General features: G+C 40.7%; 1 protein-coding gene across 3 annotated transcripts in view; it reads left to right on the forward strand.

Annotated features, from left to right (window-relative positions):
- Nucleotides 1-21877, forward strand: part of alcama (activated leukocyte cell adhesion molecule a) — a 72235-nt gene that overhangs the window by 11944 nt on the left and 38414 nt on the right. The gene's annotated exons all lie outside the window — the stretch shown is intronic.

Here is a 21877-nt window from a genome sequence, read left to right on the forward strand (position 1 = left end):
CAAAGGGGTGCCTAAACTTTTTCATACCACTGTATTGTGAACTAGAAATTGAATATGGTAGTTCTTCAACATAATTCCTGAATGGACAGATTTGAAAGAAAAGAACTATAGCTGAAAGAAATATTTCCAAAAGGTCTAAATAGTGCCACAAATATAAAACAGGTGCTCTGTTGTTTCCACATTCCTGCGGGTCTGCCCTGGTGAAACAATGGTGCGTCACAGCATTGAAAGACTGAAGTTCCTGCCTCAGCATTTAGAATCAGAATCAGAATCAGAATCAGAATCAGAATCAGTTTTATTGCCAAGTATGTTTTCACATACAAGGAATTTTTTCTGGTGATTGGTGCAATTGATCAGCAACAGTGGGGCTCTCTAGCCTTGTTGATGAGGCTAATAGCAGATGGGAAGAAGCTATTTTTGTGGCGAGAGGTTTTGGTCCTGAAGGACCGCAGCCTCCTGCCAGAGGGGAGTGTCTCAAAGAGTTTGTGTCCAGGGTGGGAGGAGTCAGAGTTAGAGGATTTGACTGGCTCTTATCGTGTCTGCCACTTAGATACTTCCGTCATTTCCTAAGCAAAAAAACGCAGCCAAAGAGTAAATACACAAGGACGGAGGGAAAACTGGACCCGAGTGAATCACATCAGGGCGGGGAAAGTAGGGTGAAATGAAGTGAAGTGAGGTGAAGTTATCTGAAACAAGACAAGAGGTGAACCCTTTCAAAACAAAACAGGAAATAACTCAAAAGACTTAACAAACAAACATGACCTCAGCAGAGCGGGATGTGACAGAAAAATGTAATTAGGTTTGTTCTGTTGTGCAACAGTGCCACAGTCTCTGGAGTACACTGCACCAAATCCTTACCTAAATGCTTTATTAACTTGTACAGGGAGATCCTCAGTGTATCTGTCTTCAGCTCTGGAGCTGACAGAGAGGCAGTGTTTTGCTGGAAAACATGTGAGGGAAGTGAACATTGTCCTCCAGCTGAAGGCTGGTCTGTCTGTAACTGCACCAACCTGCTGTCGTTCCTCTCTGACTGAGGACCAACTCAGATGCCCCTGAGGAAACATGACAGCAGCTTTTGCACTTCAAATGAGATTACAAAGAATGACGCCTGTCACTTATATCAGTATATTGAGATGTGTTTATGTTCACATCTGAAACTGGGTGGCTTTTAATCAATATGTTTAATTTTTACTTACAGTTCAATGGCACATCTTGGTTGCTGTAACTGCACATTTCAAATGGCTGAAAACTTTTGAAGAGGAGGCACTTGAGCGTAATCTTTCAAATGGATTAAATCTTATTTCATCATAGACCTTTCATTTGCTCAGCTCTTCTGAAAACATAAACTCTGAGTGCTGCCTGAGAGAGTATGTATTAGAAATCATTAGCTGTGAACAAACAGAGCACGAACTGTAGAGACAAGAAAGAGTTTCAGAATCCACTGCACAGGGTTAGAATCTCTTTTCAGACATCTGAAAAAATAAGCTCCTAAATTCCGTTTACCTAATTTCCGGCTCCCCTAATCATCATATTTGTATCATTCTACATAACCAGCTTATGTATTCTAATATGAGCTGGCTGAGAAAAAGCCTGAAGGCACAGCTTGTAGATTTTTTTCACTGCTGTATAACAATAGTTTGAAACATATAGTGCTCTCAGAACATTCAAATTTAATCAGTTTTGAACATTAAGTAACACAGTTCACATCTGGTTTATCAGAGTTGTAGCCCTCAGATCATATGAGCAGGAAGTTTGTTCAATCACTGCTAAAGTTTGAAAAATGATACGGCTTCAGCTCTAGTGTTTATGAATGAATGACCAAGTGTAGTTTACTGCTCTGCTACAGTCTAGAGCAAGGACCAGACCTGCTGTACCCTGGCCTCTCTCTGAGGCCAGGGTATTAAGGTTTAATTTTAACTTTGGGACTGGATAGGAACCATGGAGGCTCTGACTCCGTGGCCTTATTGAGGAAATACCAGGGTGATCTCCTAGGGACCAGTCAGAGATAACACCCACCACCATCAGGCTGTCTCTTCGTTTAAGTCCAACACTCAGGTATTTGATCTTGGACTACTTTCTCTTTGAGACAACACTCTAAACTCAACAGCAGTGTGTAGCAGCAGCAGCTCATGAGTCAGTCACTCTGACATTTCTTTACCTTTTAACTCTGTTGCCAAAAAGCTACCACAAGGTTTTTACAAACATGTTTATGGGTGAGAAAGCAGGGTGGGATTTCTGTTTCAAGGGATACTTTTGGGAGGATGTATAAATGGTAAATGGACTGCTTATATAGTGCTTTTCTAGTCTTATTGACCACTCAAAGCACTTTACAGCATGAGCCACATTCACCCATTCACACACAGTCATACAGCACTTACATCTACACATGGAGTGCTTCTAACATTCACACACACTCATATGCTGATGGGACAGCCATCAGAGGCAGTTTGGGTTTTAGTGCCTTCCCAAGGACACTTCGACATGTGGACCGGAGGAGCCGGGGATCGAACCACCGACCTTCTAATAAGTGGATGACCTGCTCTACCTCCTCCCGAGCTCTTCACTGAGCATATCGAGACGGAGAACACACACAGTTACAAAGGTGGCCAATACTGAAACCGGTAGTACAGCTTTACTGCACGCTGCTATGGTCACCCAGGTAATGAGGCTGTGAGAGAAAGGCAGCCCTCACCTCATTTATCTGGCAGCCCACACATCTACACTGCAAAGTCGCAGCACTTGCCAGCTATCCCCGTGTGTCTTGCTGACATATACAGTAGCCAATAAAGCTAACCTGAGGCCACCAAGGAATTGGCTTATCTCCAGCTGTCCCACTGCCTCTGCTTTGACTCACATCAGCCTGGAGTACACCTCTCTCCCTTTTATTCTAGTGCAGCCATTCAGCGTAACTGTTGTTTAATGCTGTGGGATGCAGAAGCAGTGGTCGCCTTCTTTGGAAAAACAGATTCAACATGGACTACATCTATTTTTCATGGGGATTGTTGTGCATCAACATGTTTTTTCCACTAACACAATGAAGAGAGTTGGATTTTAAAATGTTTTGCTTGTCTGAAGGTGGAGATGCACCACTGCTAAAATTGGGTCCAAAAAGGATTCAAAGATTTGCTGAGGTTCCAGCATAAAGTGAAAAATACCCATAAATAATTTATACTTGAGAGAGTCTGACGTGCTTGTTGAGATATGGGTCAATTAAAAAAGCTGTCCATCCTGTCAGTGGCATAGATGTTGCGACCATGGGTTGATTTTTTTTCTTTTTTTTATCCTGAGTTTATTTCTTTTCTCATTATGTACCTTGTGTGTACCCTCTGAACCACGGAGACGGTAACAGAACTGTCAAATATTTAAGCTTCCATTCACAGAAGAAGAAACAACTGGATATGCAAATAAGCCCTCAGCCCTGCGTAGATAACTTGAGGTTTTTTCAGCTCTTTTTCACTCTTGAACTGTGACACGTTGCCCTGATAGGCTTGTTGACTGTTGTGATGCTCAATGAATTCAGTTAATCATGTGCAATATAAATAAATAGAGCCATGTGGTCTACTGTATCTCAGTCTCATCTGAATAGATGCAGTATTTGCTCCAAATACAAACGCAGGCACAACACATATTCTGACTGTATATGTTGCCAACTGTAGGAATGATGAGCCAGTTGTATTGAGTAGAACTGTATGTTCTTTTCACCTGCACATTTCAGATAGATTCTTTTGGTCAAGTTAAAACTTGCAGAGATCTTAGGAGTTGATCATAGAAAGACAATTGTGGTTTAGTGCTCGAGGGCAAAATTCCAACTTGTCTTTGGAAGACTGAATCGAGTGCTAAAGGGAGTAGACCCCACCAGTGTCTCATCTTACACACACTTAACAATAAGAAAGAGGCTTCACTCTTAGTTTGAACTCTGTAAAACAAATGAGGATGCTGCATAAATGAAAAGACAAACAGAAGACATTTATTATTATTGGTATATATTTCTATTCATTACATAGGTGTGGTGTTACATTACCTTAGTGGTATTCATTGGCAGGTTTTAGCTCCTTGTTCGGCACTTGATCTTTATTTGTTAGGGACAGTGGAGACACAGAAAGGGAAAATTTCTAGCAAACCTAGGATGTTGCAGTTGTATGGGATGCATCAACCATTAGACCACCGGGACGCCTGTCCTTCCCTTTCATCCATGATTGTAGTTTTATCAAATACGTGCTCTGTTATATTACTCAACCTTTTGTGATCTGAACCAGATTAAACACGCAAGTGATGCCCTCCAATGTCAACTTGATTTTAATGCAGCTGAAATATTTCCACATGTTGCCGCTGGTTACTGTGATTCCCCCAGTTTTGCTGTTTTTTTGCATTTTATTCACTCTCACCATGTCCTACAGTTAATACTGCTATCACACCAAAAACTCTCAACTTCTCCTTGCTATTTCTAATCAGAGGTTCAGAATAGACCTAACAGCACAGAGATACTGAGGTGCTGCATGTGAAAGGAAGCTGTTGAGTTTCAGATAAGACCTTTACATGAGAATAGGTTAATGTGATGTGTGTGGAATGGCATGTAATGGAGGGGCTTTTGCATCATTGTTTCGACTGTCCGTCACGTCTGCAAATTATTATTAGATTATAGTTGACATTTTAAAATACAGTTACAGTTACCTCGTCTTGACCAGAAGTTTCCTGTCCTGCCAGAACAGAAGTTTTAAAAAGAGGAACTGAGCCAAGCTGTGTCTTGACAGGACAAAGAGGTCAAAGTGAGCATATGAGGACAAGGGCATTTTCAAAACTGTGTGTGTGTGTGTGATTCACATCATCTTCATACTCATCCTGTCTGTGTAAGTAAAAAATTTAACAACATTACTGGAACTCTCTAATGGTGAACCGATCTCATCAAAACCCTATTTTCTGCGACTCCACAGAAAATAGGTCACTTGGGCAGATATAGATGAATGATAATGTTTTATGACTGAGAAAGTTTTCAGTTAAAACCTGTGTGTGGACATCATTGTCCTATTTGTTGCTGTTGCATATGGAAACTATCTTGTTTCATTGTGGAATGTGTCATTATTTACTTAAGCATACATTGTTTGTGTGTGTGTGTGTAAGCCAGAGTTAGTTGAAGACACTGCAAACATGACAGGTACATAAACCACTCAAACAGGACCTTCAAGGACAAAGTAAAGTGCATGTTTCTCTGGGTCTGGGAGCAGTTAAGAGGGATTTGGACAGTGTGCAGTGACATACAGTAGTTACACAGACTAATTTTAAACACTCAGATGACTGTTGGAGAGTAAACAGACCTTTGTGGGTTGGTTCTCATTCTGATCTCAACACAGCTGCCTACATGGATATAACTTGTCTCCACCTGGTGATGAAGACACGGCTGAAGAGGAGGTGACCTTCATGCTGCCGCACACATACCTTCTTTATTGGAGGACCTGTGCATGTCATATTTGGTGCTGTTGTCTGATTGAAGATCAGAGCTGAGGACACAGTTGATACATTGGGTCAGTTTTATGACTCTCAGCTCTAAAGAGTTTCTTACTTTACAGTGTCAGTTAGAAAATGGATGAAATCCCCTGGATGTGACACATGAAAGCTGCTACATGCAAGTCACATGAATGTATATTTAAACCTGAAACAAGATTTGAAGAAATTAGCAATCTAACAGAGGCTGGGAGAAAATAAGGAAGAAAAAGACAGAAGAGTAAATAGAGGAGAAGGGGAGGAGGAAAGGAAGGACAGATGATAACGTAATTATGAGTCAGTGGACTGAAGTGATCATGCACAGCAGTTTTATGTAGGACTCTTGAAATTATAATATTCTACTGTAACAGCAGAGTCTGTCAGTCATGGCTGTTGGCCTATCTGCACTCAACTGATCCCTGCAAAAACCAATAAAACATCATCACAGATTCATGTCTGAAAGAGTTAACACAGAGGCCTTAAATCATCTTTTGCCTGTCAAATCATTCCAGAGGAAATTATTAATTACCCTTTACTCTGCTGTTGGCATTGTATAAATTGGTGCCATCACCTTGAGGATACATCCTTTCCAGCAGAGCAGGTTGCTGTCAGCATAGCTGCTGATTTCCTGTCGTTGTTTCATCCTTAACTCACAGTCTCAAACCTGAAAAACTCATGCTGCCACATTCCTTCCATACAAGTAATTCCGGTCACCACTGCTTCATCTTACACTTGGCTAAAAACCTTTTTTTTCCCTTTTGCAGTTAAAGGTTTTTGTCTGGCCTTTGTCCCATTTTAGAGCTGGGACTGTGAAATACACATGTTCCAGTATAATCAAGTTAAAGTCAGTGAGTGGATGAGAGCTTAAGAGCCTAGAAGCTAACTAAGTGCTAACATGTTGTCTTTACACTGTGATGAGATATCTAAAATATTTCATTCTTGACACGTTTTTGTTCCCCTAGTGTAATATTGTGCACAGTGACATCTGTGTCTGCTTTTTCTGCCTCTTATTTTCTCTTTTTAACAAACATGATAAGATACTTATTGGCTCTTTTTCAAGTTACAAATTGAAATTTGACTGGTTCACATTAGGAAATTGTTGTGGCACAGACCTCTTACGTATTCAAAAAGGCACAAAGTAAAATACTCCCCTAGTTGAAACTCCAGTAATGAGTAATAGTGGGTGGAGTGAGCATGATGTCACCCATTGTTTTCAACTTGTTATTTCTAAACCATGTGACTGCTGCAGAACAGACGGAGTGAGGCAAAGGATGAAATGTGAGTGGAGGCTTGTGCCAGATGACCTGTTTAACACCTGAAAAACTCGACCCTAAACAATCTGTCATCATCTTATTTTCATGGCAAGGTTGTTTTTCAAAATAGTAAATGATACAGTCATGAAAACAAGGAAGGAGATGTATTTCAACAAGAAAAGAAATACACTCATGTTTTTTTTTGTTTGTTTGTTTGTTTTCAGTTTTCCCATCAATTGAGCTAAAAGTTAAAACCCAGAGTTGCTAGTAGAGATTTCTGGGAGTCCTCTTAAATGTCAGATCTTTTCCATGGTGTTTGATAAATAACATTTTAATCCTTTTGATATCTGCATAGTTCAAAGATAAGACTAAGATAGGCCTGTTTCCATGGGTTGATGGGATTCTGATGAGGGTGGATTTGTTGTTTCTAGATAACAATCCACAGACCTCGTCATGATAACGCACCCCTTCACAGCTCTGTGTAACATCTCTTTCCTCCATATCAGCTGAGCGAGGAGCGCCGGAGCATTCAGCTGCTGACAGAGGTTTTTTTTAAGTGTTGGCTGTAGAGCATCACTTGACAGGCTGTGTCCATTAATATCTACTCTGATAAAAACGGAGGGCTGCCACGAGTTGACTCTTTGTGTTTCTGGTAATGGACCTCTGCTTACTAGGCTCTTGTGCTATTAATTTTCATGCCTGGCCCATGCCCACTAACAGAGCATCTGCTGAAGGTGAAGATTTCTTCCTGGCTCCTGAAGGACTTGTGTCCTGAGCTCAGAAAACAACTGTTCACAGTGCCCATTGTTTTTAGCAAATTAGGTGGTTAGTAAGTAATGAAAGGCACTCTGGTTTATTTTTTTAACAAAAGAGACCTATGTTTGTGTCCGTCTCCGCTGACGAGCATAATGTTGCCTCCAGACATGCTGGTGCCTGCAGCCTCTGAAGCAGCAGAGGGCATTTTTCCCATACAGAATAAATTAGCTTCAATTCTCAAGAGTGCTTGCCTTTTCATCTCCACCTCCGGCTCCAGGGCACCACATATAGGGACGCACAGAGGCCAAGTTGCAGTTGATCCAGACATTTATGTGAAGTATGTGTGTTACATTTTGGGAGTAGACCAGCAATAACATAGAGTACGGTCCCTTGAAAGAGGCAAAGGGAAAAAGTAGCAGCTCACTTTTAACACAGCATATAAACTAGAATGACAAAGTGCATAACTTAGCCAACATTTTCTTCCATCAGACCAGGATTATTATCTGGATCTGCATTAAGCTGTACAAACTCATAAATCTCACCATCATAAATATTTCTGATTTTTCACCTCAAGATCCAAACACTATTTTCTGAGAAACTGATGTGTCACGTCTCACAAAGTAAAGGAAAGTGATAAGAATTCCTGGATCTGCCCTTTAACCAGATCTGCACCAGAATTTAATGGGTTCTTCTCTGACCCGTGTCCCATCCCTCCACCAAGTGGCCCTAAGCAGTTAAGTGCTGTTGTGCAATCCTACTAACAAACAAGCAAGTGAACAAACCAACAGAACAGGTGAAGATGTGACCTCTTTGGTGGAGCTAATAAGGTGCAGCTATTTGTTGCTTAGAAAGGTTTTTTTGTCCAAAGTGATCTGTTCTGAATCATCCTGTTCCAAAACTCAGAAACGGAGTCACGTCCCATGTGATTAAAGGGAATCAGAAATCACGAGAACATCAGCAGCAACAAAATCACTTCCACATCCAGTTTGTCTCAGAACAAATGTCATCATTCAGTTTTTAATCACACTCCCCCTTTCTTTTAGCTTTACTTAAACCCACGGGCATCTCTTAATCAATCTCTCGCTCTCTCTGTCAAAGCTGAAATATAAATAGCTGACTCCCTCAGACCTCAGTGTGGTCTGCATTCCTCAGCCACTTCATGTGAACAATAAGGTAATGACAAAAGCAGCTGTAAGGAAGAGCAAACCTCCCAGCCCCTTATGGAACCCCCACCCCCACTCCCTCACCCCCCACCACCAGAGGCACTTCAGAAGCAGTGGGAAGAGTTTGTTTGACCTCCATGACCTATCATATCCATTTGGACTCATGGCTGGTGGAGAGAGACAGGGAAAGAGGCTGTTTTGCTCCCAGACATCTGTTTAACATTTCATCTTCCAGCAGAGTGTCTGTGTCTGTACATATAGTCCATACCTGCATAGCCAACGTTCTGCCTTTACCACTACTGCACAATACCTTTTCAGCTTAGGCAAGAGACTGTTTTTCCTCACTTTTAAATGTTGCTTCTTCCCCCAGGCCACAGCGATGGTGGGATATAGTGCCACAATTTCCTGCTCGAGGAAATGTCATTTTTCTGACATTAAAGTTAAGTCAAACCACTGGTGTAAATATTTACCTGGGTGAAACTAAAAGTAAGTTAATGTGTGCAGAGCAAAAAGTATGATGGAAGATCAGCCTCATATCGTTGTATGTAATTTTTCACATGAAGTTAGAAATAGGAGGACAAAGTATTTTATTGTATTACATAGCGGTCTGTCCAAGGTGGATACATTTTCTGTAAAGCTTATTTCATAAGTAATGATGTCATGTTACCCACCCCTTCAGAATTATCAGTGCAATGCAGGAAGCTCAGGTCCGTATTCATCAAAAACTGCCTCAGTGCTGCAGCTCACAACATGACTTACCAAACTACTCATTTTCCAAATTTTGAGAAAGTTAAAAAAGCATTTGCTGGATTGAAGCAGCATATAATCACAAAAAATGGGTGTATCAAGTATGATATAACAGGTAGAGATCATATCTCTGTAAAGTATTATTGTTGTACATTTTACTAAATTTTTACATTCTGTTTTTACATTTTTTAAATTATGCAATAAAGTCAATTAATTAATCAAATTTCATTCTTTTCAAGGCATGTGTATGTAGTTTTATAACATTTTCATAACTGGTGCAAACAAAGGATTCTCTGCAACAGTCAGCAGATGGCTGACTTTTCTGTACTCTATACTATTTTCACAGTAAAGTGTAAGAACAGTTGCAACACATCTGATAAAGAGTTATAAATCAAATTTAGAAATCAATATGCAGATACAATAAGTAGTGAAGAGGAACGAATAAGTGTTCACAAATGTTTTTTATGTGCATTAGTGTAATATTTGTACAAAAAAACAAGTTTCATTATATTCCCAAGTGGGATAGTGGAGATACAGTATAAAAGTATATAATAAAATATAAAGTAATATACTGGTGTGAAATCCACTGTAAAAAATAACAATAAAGTATTACATTGATTGAAAAACAAAAGATACAATACTTATAATAAGTGCATATGCATGTATCCATATAAATAATAACCAAAAAATATGAAAAAGGTAAGCAAATGTAAAAATATGTATAATTTAGTTTCTAAAAAAAACACTTAAACCCAACTGAAATAAATACATTGCCACATTGCCTGTTGTATCATATATGATACAAAAAAAAATCCTATATGCAATTTAAAATACCATAATATATTTTTACTTCTGTCAAAGGTTTCCACAAACACCTCTGTTTGAACTGAAGTATTTCATGTGTCAGGGTAAGTGCAGTTAATTCTCACTGGGCACAAGATTTTTCAGTTTTTTAAGGTAATGTGATCTTGAATCAATATTCAAAAATACTTTTTTTTGCTTACTCAGAACTTATGTTGTAAAATCTAGCTTTTAACAACTAAGTCAACATGGGAACAGAATGCCAAGCATAAGTGATTGGTATCTTCAGTTCAATTCAAATGTGAAGAAAAGTTTAGTTTGAAAACAGCCTCTGACTGATCAGGGTAGCCATGTGTTATTTACTTTGGGAACAGCACAAGTTTTTTGGCAGTGGCAGGTGTTTTTGGGAATGAAGGGAATGAAGGAATGAAAACTTGAAACACCCATGGCCTCCAGTCCTACTGTTGTCCCATTATCTCCAGTCCTGGTATGTTGGGCCATAGTGATTTGTAGCAGAGGAGTGCTGTTTTTTTGGTCCCCTGCTCTGCCTGAATGTAGCATCAAATCAAGGTCGTACTCTCCATGACATTCCTGTTCATGTCTGCATCTTGCACTAGCCTCTGGTGTCAAGTGAGAAATAACAGAGGTTTTGTGCCATTTTGAATCCTTTATTTCTTTAGCACAAATGATGATGGCTCTCTGTGTTTCTGCTGCATGATTAAAATAATCGTTCTGAAATATTGGCAACTTGATTGTTTAACAGTGCCTCCTCAACATTGGTACACTGGCACAAGAGGAACAGTAGAGAATTGATTGACCTGGTTTAGATAAGGAGACCTCCCCCTCCACACACACATCCCCTAACAGAAAAATTGGAAAACTGAAGTGTGTATACTGTGTATTTATGATATGTGCGACAAGATAGTGTTATCTAGGTTGGCCCAGCAGAGTGCTAACTCAGCACTGTGTGTGTATGTGTAAGGTTTACTTTGTAGTACTGAAGGCAAAAGCAAAGACAAAGACAGCAGTCAGCTGCCTTATCAACCCTTTCTCTCAACCTTGTCTGGCTGCCCAGCTGCCTCTAAACCCCAGACCAAAGAAAGGCCTCATTGTTTTGTGCAAGACTTATGATTTTGTTTAATGGGGTGTGAGGACAAGTCATGTACTGAAATGTGTGTGTGTGTGTGTGTGTGTGTGTGTGTGTGTGTGTGTGTGTGTGTGTGTGTGTGTGTGTGTGTGTGTGTGAACCGTCAGTCAATTTGCTCCTAACTGTAACGTTGTCAAGCATGGCTGGGGATTAAGACTGGATCAAAGTACTTATTCAGACTTTAAAACTTGGTTTGAAATACACAGGAGAGACTAAAGAGGACGGTGGACTGAAGCTGGAGGGAGGGTAGTAGACAGCCGGGCAATGATAGGGCTGTACTGTAACACCTGCAGCATTGGGGGAATCTTTCACAGGAGGTGCAGATGGAGCAAACTCAGTCCAGATGAAGTGCATGCATCTGTAAAAGATACAGTGTGTGTGTGTGTGTGTGTGTGTGTGTGTATGTGTGTGTGTGTGTGTGTGTGTGTGTGTGTGTGTGTGTGTGTGTGTGTGTGTGAATGGATGTATCCCTCTGGGGAATTTTGTTGTTGTTGTTAAAAAGTTAGAAAAAAGAATTCCACACATCTCTCTGGTTTTACCACATTGTTTCATTTTCATTGTAAATTTTTGTTGTTTTTTTTTACTGTGGAGACACAGACACAAGTTGTGTGTTGGAATCTCAGTACCTTTTTGTATCTGCCATCTGGCACTGGACCAATACAACACGTGACATCATAATTGTACACTGATGCTCCCTTTGCTGTTCTCTCTCGCTCCCTTTCTCTCAGCTAGCACAGTGTTTTCCCCCGCTGGTGTGGTTGGGAAAAGGAGGCAGCGATGTGGTGGGATTATAAAGTGGATTCTGCTCCAGAGCCAGTCAGTTCTGTTTGCAGGGCTTTAATATTGATGCTTAGAAGTGATACTTGCAGGGCATTACAAGATATCATTCCCACATTATAAGGACACTGAGGTCAGGATTATCACAATCACAGCCTCATGTGACAGCAAGAAAAAATAACAGGAAGTGATGTAAGTAACTGAGGTTACTTCATTGTACAACTCTATAATTAATGACATGACACTAAGTCAGATGTAATTCTCTGAAGTTCTCCTTATTAGTGAGCTGTAACAAAGTGACACCTGTGCTTCTAATAGGCTCATCATCGACATGAAATGCATTGCTGTGTGCTCCAAACCAGTCATTAGTGTTACCTGATGTCCTCTAGTGTATCTGATTTGTACACTTTGAAGGGAAGCAGTGATGCTCACTCTTGATAATCGATCAGTGCTCACTCTGAGCTGGATGAGGTTGCGTGTTTTACAACCTCTGTATGGCTGAACAAATGAACTTATGAACTCATGTCATGGGGTTTTGTTACAGTGTGGATGCTTCTAAAGGCCTGTGTCTTATGAAAGTATAATTTTGTACCATGACTCAGGGTTAGGTGACACTGAAAGGGGTCAGGCATTGTGGACTTCTTAAACTTATATTTCATATTCCATGCTTGCCCACAATGTCGTTTTTTTATTTATTTAATTTAAATAAAATGTTGATGATTCAGCTCAGAAACGTCGTCATCAGATTGAAAAGCAGATTTGACTGCACAGATAAATTAGAACAGTCCAAAGCCAGGGCCAGACGTTGGTGCAGTACTTGAAGGCTGTGAGATTTGAGGAGCTTTCCTTTTATCTTGCCTTCTGTAAAGCATCTACTATTTTCAAGCTGGTGAAATGGAGGTTGTGTGCATGTGTATGTGTGTGGGAGGGGGCTGCTGCACTTAGCTGCAGACTAACAACTGCTAATTAGCCTGGTCCATAATGATCTCTGTGCTACTGATAGTCTATCATTTAGCTTAGCGAGAGATGGATGAGGATAATGACACAAAGGGAGGAAGCCATTACTGACTGGTGAAAGCCAGTGATCTCTCACTCCCTGGCCATCACTGCACCCGACATCCCCTGACGTAGCCCTCCCACTACCAGCTCTCCAAGGCCCTGTTGTGCTTCTCTGTGTTCATAATGCATCACACTGTGAGCACTTACCACACCAGACATGTGTGTGCTTAAAGGGCTCTGCTGTGTTGCTCTGACCCCAGGGTCTCTATTCCACTCATTAAGGAGTTTGCTGCCTTTTTTCTGCCTTATAGTTTTCAGCAGTGGGGGAGATTTGAATGGACCTGTGAATGAGAATCATGAGGAAGTGGCTTATTTCAGTGCTGATGTGAAACTTGACAGACAGTTTGCTGATTTGCTGATGTGGTCAGCTTACCTTAAATGTAATTGACAGATCACACACACTCTGACTTGCAGGGCAAAACTTGCCTCTGTTTCAGTTCACACACACATTCATACACACCATGCCACATAATTTAGTTTCATTTTCATTCCCTGAGTACTCTTCGCTTTGCTTCCCATGCAGTTGAAGTTGTTCCAGAAATGAATGACTATTCTTTCAAGGTGCATGATTACACACTCAACACACAAATACACACCTGTGAACTGCCACAAAATCAGATATATACAGGACATATGCCCATTCATTTCTACTGTATTTCCTGTCTGGCCCATTCTCTGCTACTGAGTTATTGTCAAAAGGCCTTCAGCACAAGACCTTTCATTTTGGTCACTGTTATGGACTCAGTTCATGCAAAGCTCAGTTTTAAACATGCTAGGAAGCTCTGGAGAGAGCATGTGGGAGGTATGGGACTAAAGGAGGGCAGTGCTGTAAAAACTGCTCCAGTAAACCCATGACAGCATTTTGAGGTATATGACATTGTGCATGTGTATGTGAGACAGACAAAGCAGATGTCTGCCTACATAAAACCTGTCTGTTTCAGGGCCTGCTGGTGGCCATAGGTAGTAATTTAAACTCTCTCAGAGCCACAGGAATCCACTGGGACTCAGCAGACCTGTTCTGACCTCCTCACTGGCCTTGTTCCTCTTCTTCACTTCCAGCTGGCAATGGGACGTCATGCTGACTGTTAGCAGATTTTTGTACTGCACTGCATGCCATAAACCTGAGCTGTCTTGCCAAAAGGAACGTGGATTTCTCTGTAGTGGCAGCACTAGACAGATTTGAATAATGCAAAGGTAAACAAAGTGCATTTTAAGACTGTCTGGTTCCTTTTTGTTCAGCTGTAAAGGTTTTATTATGCATAATACTCCCCTGCCAGCACCGTATCAAACAGGATCTGTTTGCCTTACTTTTTCATTTAGCATGTCTTGGTTTGCAGTGATGGTGTTTAAAAGCTTGAGCTGTCAGTTTTTGCAGGTGAGAAGTTCCTAAACCAGTGAGCTGTTTCCACATTTATAGCCTGTGCTGGAATGCAACAATCTCAGTGTGTGAAATATAGAAAAAGATGTGAGACAGAGGGCAGAGGGCAAATATGAGCCTAACTGCAGAGCCTACAGGCAGCTATCAGAATCCAGCATCTGCTGCACTAAAAATGATTTTATTAGAGGTGTCAGAGCTAAGGTCACACCTTCACCTCTCCTGTTGCAGCTTTGTTGTTCCAGTGAAAAAGAGATGTGCTAATATCATGTGGTACCTTGTCTTCACACTTTATTGATCTTTGTAAAATGAATTAAAAAAAGCAACAGATATAACTCTGGTTCCAGGACTTGTGATTCTTCACATGAGAACGTGAACCTCATCTCTGACAAACATCTTCAGCTGTGGAGAAAGGTAATGCTTTTTATAGCATTCAGAAGATCTGAGGCTCACTCGTTTGTGTTCAAACCTCCTGCATGCATTTTTGTGCCGTAACAAAGGCTGTGATTACCCTGACTGGGTTTGAAGCTCTGTCTGTGGTGACTGGGACAAGCCTCAAGACAGTGGTTTTGCAGCTTCCACTCAGAAACAGATCAAAGGGAAGTGACCACCATGAAAAGTTATTCCTCCACTTGTTTTGAAAAAAACACAGATATGTGACTGCACATGAAATTCTATCTCCTCCCAGAGGTGATCTGTGATATTGTCTTTATTTTTACTCAATATATATTTTCAGTATTTTTGAACCACAAATGTAATGGTAACAGTTATGAAGTATAAAATGTGCCTCTAAAAAATAATTGTTGGTACTGTTTGTGTCTGCAGGCAGATCCTGTTATTGATTAATATAATCTACACATGTTTATAACACTTCAGCTAAAATTACATGTAAAAAGACTAAAATTAATCGTTCCTGTGTCGGGGGTGAGGTGGGGGGGCTGCTAAAACGCTGAGCAGACTAATAGTAGACTGATAGGCTGCACTCTACTGTACCTATTTACTGAAGGCTTTGTGTTCCTGTTGAAGGATACGAGGGATGTTAGTGTGGAACACTTTCCCAGGACAATGTAGAGGTGAAGACCTTAACAATGAACAACAAAAGGTTTAACTATGTGGGTGATGTATAAAAGCAAAAGCTTTTGTAAACTGTGAAATGTTTGTAGTGAGATCTGGATCTATTGCTATATGGAAAGGTGTTAGAACAAATGACGGTTGGTAATGTGAGACTTAACAGGACGGATACATTGACACTTTAGTTCAAGTGTATTCCCTTTAGCTTCACTGCAGATTGATACAGATGGTGCTGCTGGCAGATATTGACATATGCGTTGAAGCCCATGGAGGCTCTTGATTCCCTCCTGAGCTGGCAACAAATTATCTGTTAAGTGCCAGCAAGCCAACCCATTACTGCCAGTGACCCCAACAGCTTGGCTGAAGGCCTTCTGTGTAAATCAGAGGTGTGGCTTTACACTGGGGTGAGGGACCCTGCATATGGTACAGCATGGTCCTCTTTAAGTGCTGACATTGTATCCATCATTTACCTGTGGGAGTTATCCCAAATCCCTAAAGTTTTAACCTGGCTGCCTCTGAGGGAAATATGTAAGCTTCTTGAGGGAAAAGAGAGAGAGTCCAGAATGAAAAACAGGATGAAAGATTTGTGTTAAAGATTCTTTACAGCTGTTAAATCAGATTTATTTTGCAATCATCATGACAGCTGAGATTGAAGATGTTTTCTTTCCATACGATGGCTATTTGACCTTGGACAGAGTAATTTATCACACCATCTCAGAGAATCATATTAATATGCCATGCTGTGTGTTTCTCGAGAAGGGATGCATTTGAATTATCCAAGTAGTCCAAAGTAGAAAACTTAAAGGAGGATTTATTTTTGGGGAGAGTAAAGCTCTCCGTTCAGAGTTTGCCTTACATTTACCAGAAAAGCTCAAAATAAAATGTAAGCTGCAGGACCAAACATCTCCCCTTGCTGACACAGTGCTAATGTGCTGGAGCCTTAATCTGATCCGTGGATCGTGCTGGAGCTAATTACCATCTGCTCACTTACACTTCCTGGCCCTGGCACACTGGCTTGTTTTCAATTACATCTCCCGAAATAAGATTACAGCTTTCATTTTTATTTTGGGCGATGAGGGCCGCATGGCTGCATCTCCACCAGGTGAGGACCATTATGTGTGAGTGGAGGAAGTGCCAGCTGCTTATTTTCCCCACTGTGCTAATGGGGTCAGAGGCTCAGACCGGTGGAGCTGAATTATTCTCTCCTCTTCCACACTGTGCTCTCCAATTTGCCATACAGACTCATTATTTATGTTTTCCAATCTGCTGTGTGGGACAGCTCTGACATCTTTGATGTGTTTGGATGAGCTGTGAAGTCTCTTCTTTACTAACATCTCTCCTGATCTCCTTCATTTCATAAACTGAAAAAAGTGCAGAAGAAAAAATAACCTTACTATATAAATCCTTAATATTCCACATCATTTTTATTACTTTCTTCAAAGTCAGAAGTTTACATACACTAAGATTACTATGCCTTTAAACAATTTGGGAAAGCCCAGATGATGATGTCATGTCTTTGGAAGCCTCTGATAGAAACCTATCAGAGGCTTCCAAAGATATGACATTGACAACATTTGAGTTAATTAGAGGCACACCTGTGGATGTATTTTAAGGCACACCTGAAACACACTGCTTCTTTGTGTAACATCATGGGAAAATCTAAAGAAATCAGCCAAGATATCAGGAAGAGAATTGTGGACTTGCACAAGTCTGGTTCATCCTTGGGTGCAATTTCCAGATGCCTGAAGGTGCCACGTTCATCTGTTCAAACAATTATACACAAGTATAAACACCATGGGAATGTCCAGCCATCATACTGCTCAGGAAGGAGACGGGTTCTGTGTCCCAGAGATGAACCTGCTTTGGTCCGAAATGTGCATATCAACCCAAGAACAAAAGCAAAAGACCTTGTGAAGATGCTGGCTGAAGCTGGTAAGAGTGTGTCATTATCAACAGTGAAACGAGTCCTGTACCGACATGGGCTGAAAGGCCACTCTCCCAGGAAGAAGCCATTACTCCAAAAGAAACATAAAAAAGCCAGATTACAGTTTGCAAATGCACACAGGGACAAAGACCTTAATTTTTGGAGACATGTCCTGTGGTCTGACGAAACTAAAATTGAACTTTTTGGCCATAATGACCACCGTTACATTTGGAGGAAAAAGGGGGAAGCTTGCAAGCCTGAGAACACCATCCCAACTGTGAAATATGGGGTGGCAGCATCATGTTGTGGGGTTGTTTTGCTGCAGGAGGGACTGGTGCACTTCACAAAATAGATGGCATCATGAGGAAAGAACATTATGTGGAAATACTGAAGCAACATCTCAAGACATCAGCCAGGAAGTTAAAGCTTGGGCGCAAATGGGTTTTTCAAATTGACAATGACCCTAAGCATACTGCCAAACTGGTTACAAAGTGGCTTAAGGATAACAAAGTCAATGTTTTGGAGTGGCCATCACAAAGCCCTGACCTCAATCCTATTGAAAATTTATGGGCAGAACTGAAAAGGCATGTACAAGCAAGGCGGCCTACAAACTTGGCTCAGTTACACCAGTTCTGTCAGGAGGAATGGGCCAAAATTCCTGTAAACAATTGTGAGAAGCTTGTGGAAGCATATCCAAAATGTTTGACCCAAGTCATACAGTTTAAAGGCAATGCTACCAAATACTAATGAAATGTATGTAAACTTCTGACTCTCAAGAAAGTAATAAAAAATTGCCTAAAAAATTATCTCTCTCATTATTCTGGCATTTAGCAAATAGAAATAATTTTGGTAATCCTAATTGACCAAAAACAGGAAAAGTTTAATCTGATTTAATGTTAGATGGTGAGAAAAAAAAGGTTATGTGCCTTTTTATATGGTGTATGTAAACTTCTGGTTTCAACTGTAGGTGAACTCATGAAGCCCATGTGAGTCACATTCATGTATAAAAACTGATTTTTAATGGAAAAAGTCAGAACATGTTATGTTATAGGTGACACAGGTAACAGGTTCAGCTACGTCAGTGTAGCTGAGATAGCAGCAGATTAACATCAGCTTGACCTGATGGAGATGCAGATGGGTTTTGCTGGACAGAGTTTCACTTTACTATGAAAAGGAACGTCTCTGCCTCTCTCTCAAATCAGCAGTAAACATCTCAGTCTGCTCAGTCTTTCAGTTTCTTATACATAATTTTCATTTTCCTTCAAAGTCTGCATATATCAAACACTGACTGAAGAAGCTTCATCAGGACTGTGTGGCTGTGGTTTGTGTAGAGTGAGCTGACAACATAAGTACACAACCCCACAACTTTTTTTGTTTTGATCCAAATGTCGCTGAACTCTGAACTCCACTATATAGTGAGTTTGCCAGTTTGTGTGAATGTATAGTGAGCATCATTATACCCTATATAGTGCATTTATAGTATCCCACAATGCATTGTGAAAAGTTGTGCACAAACAATGGCCAAACCAAGAAATATACGTATACCATCATGCACTGCACTAGCACTGAAAGAAAAGAAAGGGTAGTCGTGTCACTATAAAGTCCTCTACACACAACTCCCTTTGTAGTGAACGGGGAGCAGTGACTGAGTCTGTGATTTCAGACACAACCATCATGTTTTCAGGTGTCCGTCCGTATGTCTGTCACATTCTCCTGAACGCGGTGGTGCCTGCCTTGAAATTGTGTTGACTGTGTAGATCTCCTGTGCTGCTGCGGTGACAACGTTTGATGTTCACTGAATCAACTTTATTGGCCCAGCAATTTTTCAGTGAACTCACACACTAATACAGTCGACATACAGCAGAACGTCAACAACACAGCTTAACAAAGCCAGATCTAATCAATTTTATTTATATATCCCTATATAATTATATATTGCTCTTTGTGGGAACTGTTGGGTTTTTCTCTGTAACAAAGTAAGGTCTTGACTTTACCCTGTAAAGTGCCTTGAGATAATGTATATTATGATTTGGCGCTATACAAATAAAATTGAATTGAATTGAATTGAATATAACAAATAAAAAGATACAATTAGGACCTTTCATTAAATTTCTTCATAGTCTTCACTATGTATATTTATGAGTCTGAGCAGATGTGGAGGCATGCAAAATAGAAACATGAATGCAGAAATCTTTCATGTGAACAAAAAGAAAAAACTTTAAATTTGACATTTGTTCAAGTACAGTAGGACCCCATCACTTGCACCACTACAAGAAACTGATTTTCAGGGCCTTTTCAAACATACATGCAGGACTCCTTAATGAAAGCTCAGTTTACTCGTTACGAGGATTGCACTGTCAGTCTGGGTTGTAAACTGTTGCGTTTGAAAATCAATGGCATTTCAAGCCAGGAGGGTCCAAAAGATGCTTGGGATGCATTGTTGGAAGTGTAGGATACTGCGTTTTTTTGAGTCTGAAGGAATTCTTGAGCCTAGTCATAATATATTGACCATTAAAAAATGTCTGTGATTAGTCCCCCAACCTTCGTTGAAATGCCGCACTGAGTCACTGGAGTACCTTTAAACGATGCTTCATACAGCGAGGCGTTGTGTTTTATGTGCTGCTGCTCTATACAACACCAGTGCCATAACTCAGGACACGTGTTAACAGTAGGTGGGAAGCTTGTCTGAGCCCTGTCAGGAGGAAGTCTGTGGTATGTATCTGGCAACAGACATTGTGTGGGTGAAGTATAAACATCTCCTCCTACCTGCACCCACTGCTGACACACATAGTGTCAACAGACAGCAGGATCATTGCTTTCCCCCAACCATGCTGCCATTTTTAGAAGCCCACAGTCTGACTTTCAGTCTACCTTTGATCACTGCCATGGCAGAAACCCTTCTGATGACTCATGCAGATAGGCACCCCTTCACTGGCAAAACAATCTCTCTGGCTCACTCACACACTCATACACATGTTATTTTGTGGGTCATGTGGAGTGAGCTGATATGTGATCAGTAATTAGCCAATTTAGTTCATGAGCACAGTAGTGTTTTGTGCAGCTGAAGCTGTTTGTTAAACTTCTTAGTGGTTACTTATTTACACATCTAGCAGTTGTGAAGCAATGTAATTTTACACCATCCAGCACAAACACAGCATTCATATAAACTGTGAGAGGAGAACATCAGTCATCACAGCAATGTCAGGCTTTTCCTGTTATGCTTCAGAGCAGAGACAAGTGGATGTGTTGTTATGCTAATGTATGTTAATCAACTTCTCATCTGAACATCCAATTAGCCTCATTTTAGACAGTGGAGCATCAGCAGACATGGAAATGTTTGTTCATCTCCACAAGGTGTATAGAAGCAGAGAAAAAGGAACGTTGCAGGAACGTTGCAGGAACGCTCAGCATTGGGACGTGTAGACACCTCTGCTCCTCTACCAGGAAGGGGCATGTGGAGATGTGTACCACACACACACACACACACACACACACATACATACATACACTCAGACTGTACACATACAGAAACACATGTTTGATGAAGGATGAAGTGCGTTTGTCCCAAAGCTGCAGCTCTGTACCTGCTAGGCAAGGAAAGTCTTGTTTGGTTTGCTAGCAGCACTCAAGGTGGCAAGGGATGTATCTGCCAGTTTACTGATGCTTTATATTGTCACTCAGCATTGAATTGTACTTTTTAAAAAATTTTCAGGAGTGATCCAATTTGATTTGGAGGCTGTTCTTGACACGAAGAATCACATTTCACTGTGACGGCTGCAAGCTGGCATGGTTTGGGGCTATATGCTGGTTCACACAGACCCATCATCTCGATGTAGATGATGTTTGACTTGTTAATAGTTTGACTGACTGGGATGAACTGCCGCATGAGGAAATCTCTTAGTATCCATATATAGTCTTCCCCTGTGAACCTTGTTAACTCGTCTCCTGTGCTCACTGACAAAACTGACCCCCAGGCATCTCTATTGCTGGTACTGCACTGGAGGCGTTGTGAGAAATGTTGATGAGTGGTTTCTGTTAAATCCAACCAAGTCCAAGAGTCTTTGTACTGAAAAAAATGTATGACCAAAAGGTGCCACTGCTGGCTAATGTGGCGGAGGTTCAGGTCACATCATGGGAACATTACATGTTAGATTCAGTAGATACAGCTGTCATACACATGTATATAAGTTATAAGTATATAGTTAAACTTTTTGTTGGGAGTTTTCTGAATTGAAAAAAACCCACTTCAGTTGTTAGTTAGTTTTACAGGATGTATTTCAGTTGGATGACGATGATTATATTAACCTTTTGTCTGTGATACAAATT

The sequence above is a fragment of the Trachinotus anak genome, unplaced genomic scaffold, assembly GCF_046630095.1.
Source record: "Trachinotus anak isolate AG129_WGS33_773 ecotype Australia unplaced genomic scaffold, CSIRO_AGI_Tana_v1 ptg000024l, whole genome shotgun sequence".
NCBI lineage: Eukaryota > Metazoa > Chordata > Actinopteri > Carangiformes > Carangidae > Trachinotus > Trachinotus anak.